This window comes from Mesocricetus auratus, unplaced genomic scaffold (genome assembly GCF_017639785.1).
Source record: "Mesocricetus auratus isolate SY011 unplaced genomic scaffold, BCM_Maur_2.0 Super-Scaffold_100011, whole genome shotgun sequence".
Classification (NCBI taxonomy): Eukaryota; Metazoa; Chordata; class Mammalia; order Rodentia; family Cricetidae; genus Mesocricetus; species Mesocricetus auratus.
The window spans coordinates 84,080,439-84,095,232 of record NW_024429195.1 but is presented as its reverse complement, the minus strand read 5'-3'; positions in this window follow the sequence as shown (position 1 = coordinate 84,095,232).

The window sequence follows — 14,794 nt, the reverse complement described above, 5'->3', positions numbered from 1 at the left end:
TACAAAAGCCTTGAAAGGTTGGGACTATATTGGCCCATTTTATAGGAAAGAAACAGACTGATCCCCGGCCCCAACAGAACACCTCAAGGTCACACAGCCACAATTCTGTTGCTTCTGATGGGACTCACGTCTGCCTGGGAGGGGAGCAGGGCCTGGGGAGCAGACTTGCCCACTTTCAGGTCAGATCCATTGGTTCTCCAGTCAGGAGCCTCTGGGGCTCACCCCACACACAGCCAGCTTCTGCTGCAGCCGTGGGGTGTGCCTGGCAAAAGTAGGGGTGCCATTTCTTCTGTGTGTAACCTCCTCCCGCTCTACTTAAAACAAAGTCTTCGTCTTTAAAGTCAAGCTCAAATGCCACCATTTCATACTTGGGCTGTTGCAGGCCCAGTAGCCCTCTTGGCATAGGCAATGGCAAGGAGACATTGATGTGCCCCTTTGCAAGAGCAAAGCTTTGCCGAAGACCCCCTGTGTGCCAGAGATGTCTGTAGGCTGCTGGCTACACCTTCCTTGAGGATGACCATTGCTCCTCATTCTCGTCAAAGCTCACCTTAAAACCCGGATGGGCACATGTGTGTCTGCGACCATCCTTGTCAAAGCTCACCTTAAAACCCGGATGGGGACACGTGTGCCTGCGATGGTGGGATCTGTGTTACACCTGGGGAGCATGCTAAGGCCAACACCTCAGAACTGAGAATGTAAATGTAAAGAGAACTTGGAAAGCAAACCTTGAACTGTACACAGGGTACACAATTAAGAATGATTTGGAGAATGGATTTGCATAGTGGAAGAACAGGAAGGATTTTTCTGAGGCGGAAGTGGGTGGGCCCAGAACACCTGTCTTGACTAGAAGGGCGTGTGCTGCGTCTAGAGATGAGCCTGACGCAGTGGCTGCCGACTGCAGAAGACAGCAAAGCAAGCAGAAGAGGTACTGTTAGTGTGGGGAAATGGCACAGAGTAAATTAAATTTGGACTGGAGCCCACTCTGGTGAAATCATCTGCTCTACCCAGAAGAGAACACCCGCCATGGGCTGAATAGCAGGAGCTATAGCAAAAGCCTCCTACTTCAACAAAGCATGGGATTCCACAGCCTGCAGGACAGACAGAGAGACAGATGAAAACAAAAAGCTGGGTTGTCATAAAATGTTCGAGACTATCTTGCTTAAAAACCACCTAAGTTCAAGGTGTGTTTAAAATCGCTGATGTGCGAACAGAAACGCTCCTTCATTACGTGTATAAGAGGACAGGGCCAGTAACTCGGGCAGCCTGCTGGAACCCAGCCCAGCTCTGGCCCAGAGGCAGGAGCCCTGTCTGCTTTTTGAGCCATGGCTTTACCACCAAATTCTGTGACCTTGAGGAGGAACTTAACCTCCCCTCTGGATTTCAGGGCCACATTCTCTGTAAAGTGCATCTCTAAAGCTCGTTTTTATTATGACATTAATCTGTTCCATGAAGAAAACAACCACTTCATTGTTAGTGAAAATAATCAATGATCTTTGGTTGTTTGTTTTTTGAGTTTCGTGTGCAGGGCAGAGATGGGAACGGGAGGTTTCCTCAGCTCTTTGCATGTTGAGCACTGGAAGACTAGAGAGTGGCAGGCTAGAGCAACGGCTCAGTTGATACCGTCCTTGCGTACAAGCACAAGGGCCTGAGTTTGATCCCCAGAACCCATGTTGAGTCACACCAAGACTGGGGAGAGGGTTTGCTGCACAAGCTTGAGGACCCAGGGTTCGAGTCCCTGGGACCCACATAAAGAGGCAGTCCTGGTGCAAGGTGGGACAGAGAAGTGTGATTGCTGGGGCTTGCTGACTGCCACCTGCTCCAGGCTCCTAGAGAGACGTTTGTCTCAAGGGAATAAGGCAGAGGATGATGGAACAGGAAATCTAGTTTACATATGAGTGCACACGGACTTGTGCACTGGTGCACACATACACAGACACACACACACAGACACACACACAGACACACACACACAGACACACACACAGACACACACAGACACACACACACAGACACACACAGACACAGACACACACAGAGACACACACACACAGACACACACAGACACACACAGAGACACACACACAGACACACACACAGACACACACAGAGACACACACACAGACACACACATACAGACACAGATACACACACACAGACACACAGACACACAGACAGACAGACACACACACACACACACACACACACCAGAGGCAGTGAGGGTAATGGTTAAGACTGTCTCTGGAATAAGTTGACTTGGGGTCGCATTCAGGCCCAGAACCTCCTGTAGAACATGATGACCCTGAACCTCAGTGACTTCATCTATCAAATGGGATAATAAGAATGTGTTTTGCACTGTGAGGGTTGCAGGAGTGATACCACACGACGCCAACTTCATAGTAAGTCTCTGTGAAGAAAGGATAGCTTAATGCTGTTGGCAGAGCTGCTTGGGACAGGCAGAGCTTCACAGAGCTCCTGTGTCCAGATTCAAGGATTTTCTTTCATCATCGTTTCTGGGAGCTCCCCACGCTGAATGTGGCTCACAAACCACTGGCTATGATGTGTTTAACTATAAAAGGCAGTCAGTGTTTTCCTGTGAAGTAGGGTGTTTGGTTACACCCATAGGAGGAGGAACCTGCCCAGACCGTCATGGAAGCAAAGCTTGTAGGCACTGAAGGTTCTGGAGATTTCCATCTTGCTGACTTCATCAGTGTTGGCACAGCATGCCTTCAGGGGACTTGCCCTTTCTGTTTCCTCCTCATCTCAACTCCTCTATCCCTGTTTCCTTCCCCACCCTAAAATGTGTAGGATGAGATCAGGACCATGGAGGAGGGGCCAGACAAATGTCTTCCAGCTGTGCCAGGATGCCTCCAAACAGCCTCATGTTTGCATGGACTAAATTATAAGAGTTATTATAAATTATAAATTCTGAGAGTCTTGGTTTCCCACACTTCAGCCCGAGTGCCTGAATGAAAAGCCCCCCCCCGGGAATGTCAACTGCTTCTCCTCTGCACTGAAATGATAGGTCCCCAGAAGCCACGCCACAGGTCCCCAATGCATTCGAGAGTCAGCGGTGCAATGCTGCTTCGTAGTTCTGCTTTGGACCACCAGGACCACCCATCTCTCAGTGCCACGGATTAGCAAACCGTTTTGGCCTTTCCTTCTCATTTTACCCAGCATCTCCCACTTCGCCTGAGATGCTGTGCCCCTGATGTCAAAGCTGCTCAGCACCAGGCGCCCAAAATAACGTCTCTCTGTTTAAGGGCATGATGTCCTATTGTCTGTGTCCAACACATCTCCACTAGAATACAAGTCACATCATCTATTATCATTCATGCTACATCACAGGTCTCTCCCGAACCCTCCTAGGATGTCCCAGATGCCCATCCCCCGTCACTCTCCACTCTTCAGTGCTGCGCTGGCCCCTATCCTTGGTATGCCAGAAATCTTTTGTTCCTTCCTTCCCTTTTTGTTGCCTGGGTAACCTTATGCCCCTGACTTTTTCCTTTCAGGGACCACTTTGTCCTGCAGAAGCTTTTCCTCCAGCATTCATTTTTCTCTACCACATAATTGTTTGCTGGCTCTTACCTTTTTCTTATCACATATTTAAGCTCCAAGCTCCATGAGTAAAACATTAGCTGACTCAGTTTTGTATCCCCAGTGCCTAGAATGATGTCTGGTATATACAGTAGGTGCTCAATGAATGTTATGACTATCACATTGCCAAAAACCCCTTTATGTAAGAGCCAGCGAATGGGAAGGGTGCTTTAAAAATGCCACCTACACAGCACGTCATGGCCATTTCGCCCATTGCTGCTATGGTTACCTGTACAAGATCAAGTGAGTCAGACTTCAGGCATAAATGTCAAGTGCTCTCCAAGCCCACCCCTTAATGAGCTTTTGGGGGAGGTTTGTGGGATCTGGTGACGGTCCCACAAATATGCACATATTGACAACACTAATTTGATTCTGTGTTTTTTTTTTCTTAAGGACGTGAAATTTGAATGGGGGTTATATTGGGGGAATCTCTGAGGAGATGATGGAGGGCATAAAAATCAAAATACGTTGTATACATGTATAAAATTCTCAAAGAATAAATAAATATATTTTTAAAGGAGGAAGCTAGGTGAGAAGCAGAGTTCATCTCTCCCTGCTGTGGATACAATGTGACACACTGCCATCATGATTTCCCTGTTACCATCTCGCAAATATAGACCCTTACACTATAGACCAAAATGAACCCTTCCTACCTTAAGGTGCTCCTGTCAGCTATTTGAGCATAGCAAAAACAATAACAAACCTCTGGGGAACGTTGGACTAAATAGCCAATCACGTGAGATACGGGACCAGCAAATACAAATCTGGGGACTGCAGAGATGGTTCAGCAATAAGAGCACACACTGCTCTCACAGAGGACCTGAGTTCAGTTCCCAGCACCCATGCTGGATGGCTCACAACTGTTGGTAGCTCCAGCTCCAGGGAGATCCAGTGCCACTGGCCTCTGGGAACATCTGCACTCATGTGCATACACCCTCACACAGGTACATGTAATTTAAAATAAGAAAAGCCAGCCCGGCGCACACCTTTAATCCCAGCACTTGGGAGGCAAAGGCAAGCGGATCTCTCTGAGTTCGAGACCAGCCTGGTCTACAAGAGCTAGTTCCAGGACAGCCTGCAAAGTCACCGAGAAACCCTGCCTCAAAAAAAAAAAAAAAAGAGAGAGAGAGAGAGAGAGAGAGAGAGATAGAGAGAGAACGAAAGGAAGGAAGAAAAAATCTTTAACTGGGCCACACACCTTTAATTCCAGCACTTGGGAGTTAAAGGCAGGTAGGTGGATCTCTGTGAGTTGGAGACCAGCCTGGTCTACAAGAGCTAGTTCCAGGCCAGCCTCCAAAGCCACAGAGAAACCCTGTCTCAAAAAACCAAAAAGAAAAAGAAAGAAAGAAAGAAAGAAAGAGAAAGAGAGAGAGAGAGAGAGAGAGAGAGAGAGAGAGAAAGAAAGAAAGAAAGAAAGAAAGAAAGAAAGAAAGAAAGAAAGAAAGAAAAAGATCTTTTACTGGGCGTGCACACGCCTTTAATCCCAGCACTTGGGAGTTAGAGGCAGGTGGATCTCTGTGAGTTAGAGGTCAGCCTGATCAATATACCTAGTTCCAAGACAGCCAAGGCTACACAGAGAAACACCATCTCTAAAAACAAAGCCAAGCAAACAAGATCTTTAAGGGACTGGGGAGATGGCTCAGTGGCGAAGAACACTTGTTCTTGCAGAGGACCCAGATTTAGCATCCTCATGGTAGCTTTCAACCAGCTGTAACATCAGTTTCGTGGAATCTGACACCCTCTTCTGACCTCTTCAGGCACCAGGCAAATGTGGTGTCTATGCAGGCAGAATACTCACATACAGAAAACAAAGAAACCTAAAAATGTTCCAATAAATCTTTTAAAATCAACCATATTTCTATATACTGGCAGTGAACAATAAACTTTTTTTTTTTTTTTTTGGTTTTTCGAGACAGGGTTTCTCTGTGGCTTTGGAGGCTGTCCTGGAACTCGCTCGGTAGACCAGGCTGGCCTCAAACTCACAGAGATCCGCCTGCCTCTGCCTCCTGAGTGCTGGGATTAAAGGCGTGCCCCACCAACGCCCGGCCCGAACAATAAACTTTTAAAACAAATAAAATCTCTCTGAGGTCTTGTCTTTGATAATATATCACATTATTAAAATCCATCTATTTAGGGTGTAGGACAACCACAGGGAAGAACGGTGAAGGGAAGGAAGCCAGCAAGGCCACCTAGCAGAACCTTCTATGATGATGGAGAAGCTGGCAAGGATGCTGATGGGCGTGGCAAGGGTGATTGATGGGCACGGGACATGGTGATGCTGCTGATGCTAACCACTGTGGCCGTGCCGATGGCTGACACTGCAGGACCGACAGGAAGCTGCACTAACTAACACATGCCTTTGTAATCTTTCACACTCCTGGTTGCCTGCTGTATCCTGCATGCAGCCTCCATGGCAGGAGCCGTTCCTGCATCTCGTCCCAGGTGGGTACTGCTACAGCTTTCCAACGAAAGTGAGCAAATGACTCAAGGTGACAGGGCTTGGGAACTGTGGTGGGCAGCTAGGATCCCGGCAACTGAGCCTACAGTTACAACAGCACACACATGTAGAGACATGTGAATGAAGGCTTAGTGTGTGAGTAGCTGGTCCAGGCCACTAGCCTTTGGATAAGATGCAGACTCTCTGTGCTCATCGGTTCTCACAGGAAGGGGAGGGAAAGGAAGGCCTAGCCTCAGTCCACCGGTGCAAGCTCTCTTCTACATTGCTCCTTCCACGGGGTGGGTAAGGGGAAGCCGGGGAAGGAAGCTCTGCTGAGCACAGGACCTCACATCCTTCACAGCCAATTCCTGCTCTTCTCCTTCAGGACAGGTCTTCCTTCTCCCCTCCCTACTCTGTGCATAGCCGCCTGTGCTTCCCCGAAGCTGTCCTGGTTTGCCATTATCTCAGGAATTCGGCTTGTCGTTGCTTTCCCTGGCTCTGTTCCCATCTTTCCCTGGCTCTGTTCCCATCCTTTCATGGCTCCGTTCCCATCTTTCCATGGCTCCATTCCCATCCTGGACAAAGCCCCTCCTACCACACCTCCAGCTCCCAGGTGGGTCCTAGTACACATCACAGCCAGACATAACTCACATTTGCTCACAGCCAGCCATGCCAGGACAAGGCAGAGGCTGTAGTCTCTTCCTCCTTTTCTCTCCAGAGCAAGGTGGCTGTCTTAGGTGGGGTCTGTTGTTGAGATGAAACACCGTGACCAAAAAGCAAGTTGCAGAGGAAAGTTTTATTTGCGTTACACTTCCATGTTGCTGTTCATCACCAAAGGAGGTCAGGACAGGAACTCCAGCAGGGAAGGAATCTAGAGGTAGGAGCTGATGCAGAGGCCATGGAGGGTGCTATTTACTGGCTGGTTTCACATTGCCTGATAAGCCTGCTTTCTTATAGAATCCAGGACCACCAGTCCAAAGATGGCACCACCCACAATGGGCTGGGCCCTCCCCAACCAATCAATAACTAAGAAAATGACCTACAGCTTGCCTACAGCCCAGTCTTACAGAGGTATTTTCTTCATTGTGATCCTCCCATTTCAGATGAGTTTAGCTGTGTCAAGTTGACACAAAACTAACCAGAACAGCATTTTACACAGCGAGTGCGTATGCATCTGTGTGTGTGTGTGCAAGTGTGTGTGTGTGTGTGTGTGTGTGTGTGTGTGTGCGCGCGCACACGCGCATACGGTTTGTGTGGGTGAATGGGTGGGTGGATGATGGATGGATATATTCATTCATATATATTTGCCCAAGTTCCCTAAACCATACACCACAGACTGGTTTGAATGGTGGATATTTCTTTTCTCCTGGTTATGGAAGTGGGAAACGAAGGTGAAAGTGCCAGAAGATTTGGTTTCTTCTAAGGCCTCTTTTCTTGGCTGGTGGATGGTCACCTTTTTGCTGTGTCCTCTTTCAGTGTTTGTTTCATGCACATTTGTCTGTGTCCTCTCTTGATGAGTTAGATGAGGACGCCCTCTAACAAGCCCATTTTAATTTAAACAGACCTTTAAAGTCAGTCTCTAATGCAGTCACATTGTAAGGTGCCAGAGGGCTTCAACATGTGAATATAGGACAGCTTAGCCCACAACTGGTGATGATGGATGGATGGATGGACTGACGGACGGACAGACGGGTGGGTGGATGGGTGGGTGGGTGGATGGATGGACGGATGGACGGACAGACAGACGGATGGGTGGGTGGATGGGTGGGCGGGTGGGTGGATGGATGGATGGACAGACAGACAGACGGATGGGTGGGTGGGTGGGTGAGTGGGTGGATGGATGGGTGGGTGGGTGGATGGGTGGGTGGGTGGATGGATGGACGGATGGATGGGTGGGTGGATGGATGGACAGACGGATGTGACAGCACGTGATCTAGAATGCTTACCTAATTTCAACATCTTCCATTGTCAGCTATTTACCCCTTAGGTGAAGGGAATATCAGGACTAAACTTTGAAAGTTTAGTGGGAACATGTATTATATGTAAATACAATAATTTCTACAAGGTTCAGAAAATACATCATAAATATGTATTGTTAATTTAACAAAAACTGAACAGAAGGGATATGCAGAGTGATGGATTCCTTAGAAATTAAGACAGAGAAGTAACTATAGAATCCCTACTCCCTACCAGGGCTTTTACTCTGCCCTACTTTGCTCAAGCATCTCCCATGCCTACTTTTTAGAGTCAAATCGCAATAGCAGGAGCCGTAGGGGTTAGGGTGTGGACCCTGCCTCTGGAGCCATCTACGCTGCCAACCCTGTGCCAGCCCTTGCCCTCCTTACCTGCAAGCTTTTGTCCTTTGTTCAGGTCCAAGCCCTCTGACCTGGGAATCCCCTGCATCCTCTAGGACATCTGGTCCCAGAATGCCCTTCTCTTTTTCCAGGCCAGTCCTCCAACCCTGTGGGCCTGAGTATAAGTGGTGAGCATGGTTGGGTGTGTCTGACGTCATCTGGAAGACACCGCGAAGGTGGTTCCAGAGCCTCAGTTTTCTTTATTTGGGAAGTTGCATCACAGAACCTGTGAAAAGTAATAAATACTAAAAAGTCCACCATAAGGTTTACATATATATATGTATATAATATACAAGTGTGTGTTATATATAAATATTTAATTGAGGTGTGACAACTAAGTAAGTCCAGGCCTCTGTCATTCAGAAACTACCTGGGTATCTTCAACTATTAAAAAAAAAAAGCCAATAGACCCTCTCCAGGCTGGGATCCACCGTCCCTGAGGCCTAGGACACTAGTGAGATCATAGTGAGTATTTGTGAAACACCCCGCATGCTTTGTTTCAGGAGAATGTCTATAACGGTGCAGTTGGTCTATTATCTTATCTGCCCCCAGCACTCCCCCACCCCCATGTGCATTGTTTGCTGAGCTATCCTGCTGCTTATCACTGGCTACATACTGGACAGATGTACGGAGGAAGCACGCCTTCCATTCAATTCATATACTGACTGCACAGCACTGAGGAACCAACCCAGGTGAGGGACGATAGGAATGAACGCAACAGTCCAAAGTCCCCACCTCCTGGGGTTCTCGGGCTGGCCACGGAGATCGGACAACAGCACACCCGTCAAAATTAGAGTATATGGTCAGGGACAGCAGTCAGAAGGGGAGTTTTGATTTTAAAATCCCCAAAGAAGCAGGAGGTCCAGCCCTCCCTCTGAGAAAACTGGGAGGCGGGGCTTCCGAGTAGGAAAAGCAAACCGAAGGATCAAGACTCTGTGGAGCATCCAGGAAATCAGAAAGAGACCAGTTAGCCAGTTTGCATGAGCAACTCATTCCATAGTTACTGTTGATCAAATAAAAGGGAACACAGCCTGGCCCACAGCTCCAGCACGCTGGTAACATTGTCTTCATGAATTACCGCCACCATCTCTCTCCCAGCACCACAACCCAGCACCCACAGCGATACTTGGCACCAAATAAGAACTCAGAAACCTACGGAAGCTAATCTCACAGTCTGAGGCCACCATCCCTAACCATCCATGCTCATTGCCTTGAAGCTCTGCTGCCTTGGGGACTTCCTGTGTCCTTACATCTTAATACCTTAACTGTATGTAGTACAGCATGAGTTTCCCTCCGCTGCGAGTCTACTCTTTCAAAGAGACACAGAGAGGGCAAGAGTTTGGATTGGGACTTCCAATCACTTTGGAGGTCCATGCTAGCTGGGGCTCTGATGGTATGGCAGCCAGGAGTAGGGGCCTGCTGTTTGAGACTGGGATACACCTTCTAGGTTTCTGCCTCAAAGGCAATTAACAAGGCAAGGACATTGACTCGTGAAAAACTTCCAGCTCTCATGAGTGTTACGGTAACTTGGGAACCTGTCCAGTATGTAGGAGCGATCGAGAGCCACTTAGTGTATCTTTTGGTCTCCTAGAGGGCTTAACGATTTGGGATTAACCCTTGCTCTTTCCTGGCAGAGAAGAGCCCATGTTACTATTTAACTTAAGCCTCTCTTGTTTCAACAAGCCTAGCTAGATCCTCTTATGCTTGCTTCAAGAGCATAAAATACCATTCCTCTCTTGACCTGTTTTTCTGATGTGCAGGGGAAGAAAATCAGACAGGAAGTTGACTGATGGAGCTCCCACTCATGCTCTGCAGCGCAAGCTCACCCACCAGCCCCCAGAGACCTCTGAGTCCCCATCGAAAGCCCAGGCCTTGGGTTGTGATCAGTGTGGCAGGAGGAGGAGGGATCATCTCCTACTGTCCCAAAGTTATCTTCTGGGTTTCCAAAGGGACTCCCTGCAGCAGGAGGCCTCCCTGCCCCTCCCCCTTTCTAGAATCAGAATCCCTCTCTACCCAGCCAAAAAGGTGCTTTCTGAGGAAGACAACACTAGGCTTAGAGTAAGAAAGACACTCCCATCTAGAAGAAGGCAAGCTGGGTCCCATCAGGGGCACCTGTGTCTGCTCTCTGGGTCCCTAGTCCTTTCTGTCATCCATACTGTTGCCATTTGGATGAGTTGACCTCCAAGGAATCTAGATCCACTGCCAATCTCAACATCAATATTTGGTGTTAATTTAGAATACTAGACAGCATGAAAAGTCATTTTTAAGTGATTACTGTGTTCTCAAGTACTTGCCAAACAGAAGAAATGTCAATAAATATTTGTCAAATCGCAGAATGGGTATCAATGTTCTGAAGTGGAGGCTGGTGGATCCCGGGAGCAGGAAGAAGGCATTTTCCATCTTCCAGAAACAAGAGTCTTGACTGCCATCAGCCTTCAGTGAGGACCCTTCCTCTGTAAGAATGACTCGAGCTGTGTTGCTTTCATAACAGCTGGATTTGGCTGAGATTCACAGGCCAAGCTGCCTGGGGCTGAGATTACATTTGTGACTGAACTAAGGTGCCCTGTCACAGAGCCAGGTTCCACCTCAGCCAGTCTATGGAGCTGTGAAACCCAAGAGTTACGATGCTGTGGGCTGTGTCGCTGAAGCCTGCCTGGATGGAGCTCTGGTTTCTCTTCGGTTCTCCGAGGCAGGAGTTGCCTCTGCAAGGCCCTCTGAAGAGTCCTGGGAACTCTTCCTCTTGCTCATCTGAAAGGGTGTTAGCATGTCTTCTCTGTAAATCCCTTGTGTCTCTGCATCCTGCGGTTAGTTACCAGGCCAGTCCCGCAAGGGCCAAAGGTTCAGTGGAGGGGAAGGGAAGAGGAAACGCCTGTCAGGAGCCGAGCCAGGTGTCTCATCTTCGAGCTCCCTCTGACTCATCACTAGCCCGGTAGGTAAATTCATTTGTTTGTGGAGAGAAAAAGAGGCTGACAGGAAGACTCAGGAGCGGCAACCCCCCAAGCTAACAGCCTGGGGAGTGGCACAGATGTGACTGAAGCCCCCACAGGCAGGCTCACAGCTTGCTTTGGGGTGTGGTCATTGGGCTAAGTGGGAGGGCTCTCTGTCTACCGCCCCCATGTTCTCTCTCATGGTCCTAAAGGCTCCCCTCCCTTCCCATGGAGGGTAGGCTGTTTGCCTCCCGAACCTGTCTCCACGTTCAGGGTGGCCTCAACAGCTCTTGTAACCTGCTGCCTACATGTTTGCTCAGCCTTGTCTCCCATAATTCTCTGCGCCGGCAGTATCTGCGGGACCTCTGGGAAAGCAGATTAGTACGCATCTACGTCAGACCGCAATGCCGACTATTAATGGTAGGACGCCAGTATTAGTATTTCTTAAAGGCTCCTTAGGTGACAAGTATGTCAGTCCTTGGTGAAAATTACCAAAATACCAGCTCCATTGAAGGCTGAAGCAGGAAGATGGCAAGTTAAAGGTTTACATGGGGAACAGAGTTGGTCCAAAGTCAGCCTGGTCAACAGAAAGACCCTGTCTCCAAATTTAAAAAATGGTTAGGGATATGGCACAATGGTAGAGTATTTGCCTAGCAAACATGGGGCTATTTAAAAAAACAAAAACTACCCTTGGAGCTAGAGAGATGGTTCAGTGGTTAAAAGGACTGGCTGCTCTTCTAGGGGACCTGGTTTGGTTTTTCAATACCCACACAGCAGCTCAGAACCATCTGTTAACTCCAATTCCAAGTAATTTAATGACCTCTTCTGGCCTCTGGGGGCCCATACACGCTTGTAAATATGCATGTAATTTAAACGCATGTTACACATAAACTAAAATGACAAAAATATTTTAAGCTACCCTGTGTCCCAGATAAAACCATTCCTCACCATTCCCTACACTGAATTTCCTAAGGTACTTATGACAGCAGCTGTCCCCACAAGCCCTACCTCACTGGCCCATTGACCAAAATTCTGCCTATTGACATCTATATGGAGTGGCGGGGAAGGGAAGACTTTAGGCGCTGTTGAATACTTGATAATAGTTCCAGTTTCAGTGTGTGGTTCACTCCAGACATACTAAAGAAAACTGCATTAGATAATCAAGTGTATAAAGGTTTTACACCTAGGAAAACCAGAAATAAATAAAATTAATCATCTCTTAAAATTTTGTGAGAAACTGGAATATCTAAGCATAGATGAAAATGATTTGGTTAAAAGGGCAGAGTAGATCATATTCAGCTATATAAAATGGAAAATTAATTTTTTTGAATAAGTGAAGAAAGCGTCTTAGAAGACTGTGCTCATGAGGGCACAGAGGAAAAGTATTTGTTAGGGTGACATGCCGCTGTGTGCTATCGTAAGTGGCTTTCTGGCGGCTAAGGAGGTGGTTCAGCCGTCAAAATCACCTCCTGTTCTTGCAGAGGATTGGAGTTAGGTTCTTAGCCCCCTCACTGGGTGGCTCACAAAAGCCTGTAACTCTATCTCCAGGGGATCTGACTTGGTCTTCTGGCCTCCTCGGAGGCCTGCCCTCATGTGTGCATGCCCACACTTGGATGCACACACATGCACACACATGCACACATTGAAACTAAATAAATCTTTTTTAATGGAAGGGTGTTCTGAAGGTAGGAGCCCCCCAGTTGTTTGCTCTCTTATTTCCTTGTGACCTAAAATGCAAGACTACATTTTTGCCAGAGAAATTAAAAACTAACTTAAAACTCTAGAAGTGATCTAAAGCCATGAACATAATTCACAAAAAAGAAGATATGATTATTTAACACAGTGTATTAGCAATCTATTTATGGTATAAAATGGAATCACTTTTATTTTTGCTACAACATTAGCTGAGATTAAAGACAAATCCCAAGAAATACAATGCCCATATAAGTAACAGGAAACAGCTGCTTCATGCTGTCATTGGTTCAAGCACTTTGAAGACAAGCAGAAATGAGAGCTAAGTTCTGGTGGCACTAAGATGGTCACTGGCGGGAGCAGACCCTTGCTGGTGGCACTGTTAAGAGGTGACCCAAGCAGGAAGGCTCTGACCTCGCCAATGGATTGTGCCAATGGACCCATGTTGTAGCAGCATTATTAGGAGGCATTAGAAACTCGGAGGTACAGCCTCACTGGAGGAAGGCGGTCACTGAGAGCATGCCCTTGAATATACCTGGCTCCTTGTCCTTCTGTCTCACTGCTTCCAAGCTCTCACGAAGACAGCATCTTCCTCTACAGCATGTCCCAGTGCCCAGTATACTCTGCATCATCCCAGACCTAAGAGCGATGGAATTAGCTCACTTTTAACTAAGCCAAATAAATCTTCCTGCTTCAGGTCGGTTTTCTGGTGCTATGTCATCGTGTCCAAAACTAACTAACACAGGGAAGTGCCAGCTGTAGCACTATCCTCCTCACCACCACCACTAGGCAGCCTTCTGTCCGGAGCTTGTGGCAAAGGAGGGCCTGGTCAACTTCCCCAAGATTTTTTCCAGTCAGAGCTGAGGGCTTCTATGTCTCTAGCTGTGACTCAGTGAGAAGGCAGCTCCAGAAGCCACCTGCTGCAGTGTCTTGACATGCAGAGCGCGAATCCATGGCAACAATGGGTTGGCTTGCAAAGAGAAGCCTATGGGGCTGTGCGTCCTTGGGTTCTCATCCTTGAGGTCATTTCTGCAGCACATTACAAATGAAGAGAACCTCTCTTCCCACACAGTGACACAGTGAGTGAATCAGCCTTCGGTTTACCACCTTGCTTTGGGACAGTGGGCTTTCTCTACTTTGCAAGAGCTTGTGGCTAACCTCTGGACAGGGATTGTGTAAACTGTCCAATGCCTTTGAAATCAGCCTGCATGGAAGTAGTTAGCCTGTGGGAATCTGAAAACACTGTAAGTCGGGTGTTTCCTCCCTTTCTCCCTCCCTCCCTCCCTCCCTCCCTCCCTCCCTCCCTCCCTCCCTCCCTCCCTCCCTCCCTCCCTCCCTTCCTTCCTTCCTTCCTTCCTTCCTTCCTTCCTTCCTTCCTTCCTTCCTTCCTAGGTAGCCAGTTGTTAAACATCTCCCAATTTTGCTGAAGGAACTTCATGCCAAATTTTTGGCCCTAGCAATCCAGAGAATTGAGAATCAGGCAGCCATCGATGCTGAGCACCCCCCCAAATCCCACCTGGGACTTTCAGCTGCACCATCTTACAAATGAAGAGTACCTCCTAGGGGAAACTTAGGTGTCAGAGGTCTTCCAGCCCCACCCTCAAAACAAAGTTCTGCCTCAAAAATATTCAGCCTACTTTCAGTTAGACTCCCGGGGCAGCCTTCTTTCCTTGGACAGCTGGCTGTTGCCCTGCTAGCAGGGAGAGACAGTAAAGTCTATGTGCACTGTCTGCTCTGGATGAGACTGAGCTCTGCAGAAAGCACATTGGCCTCTGAGTTCATCCTGGAGC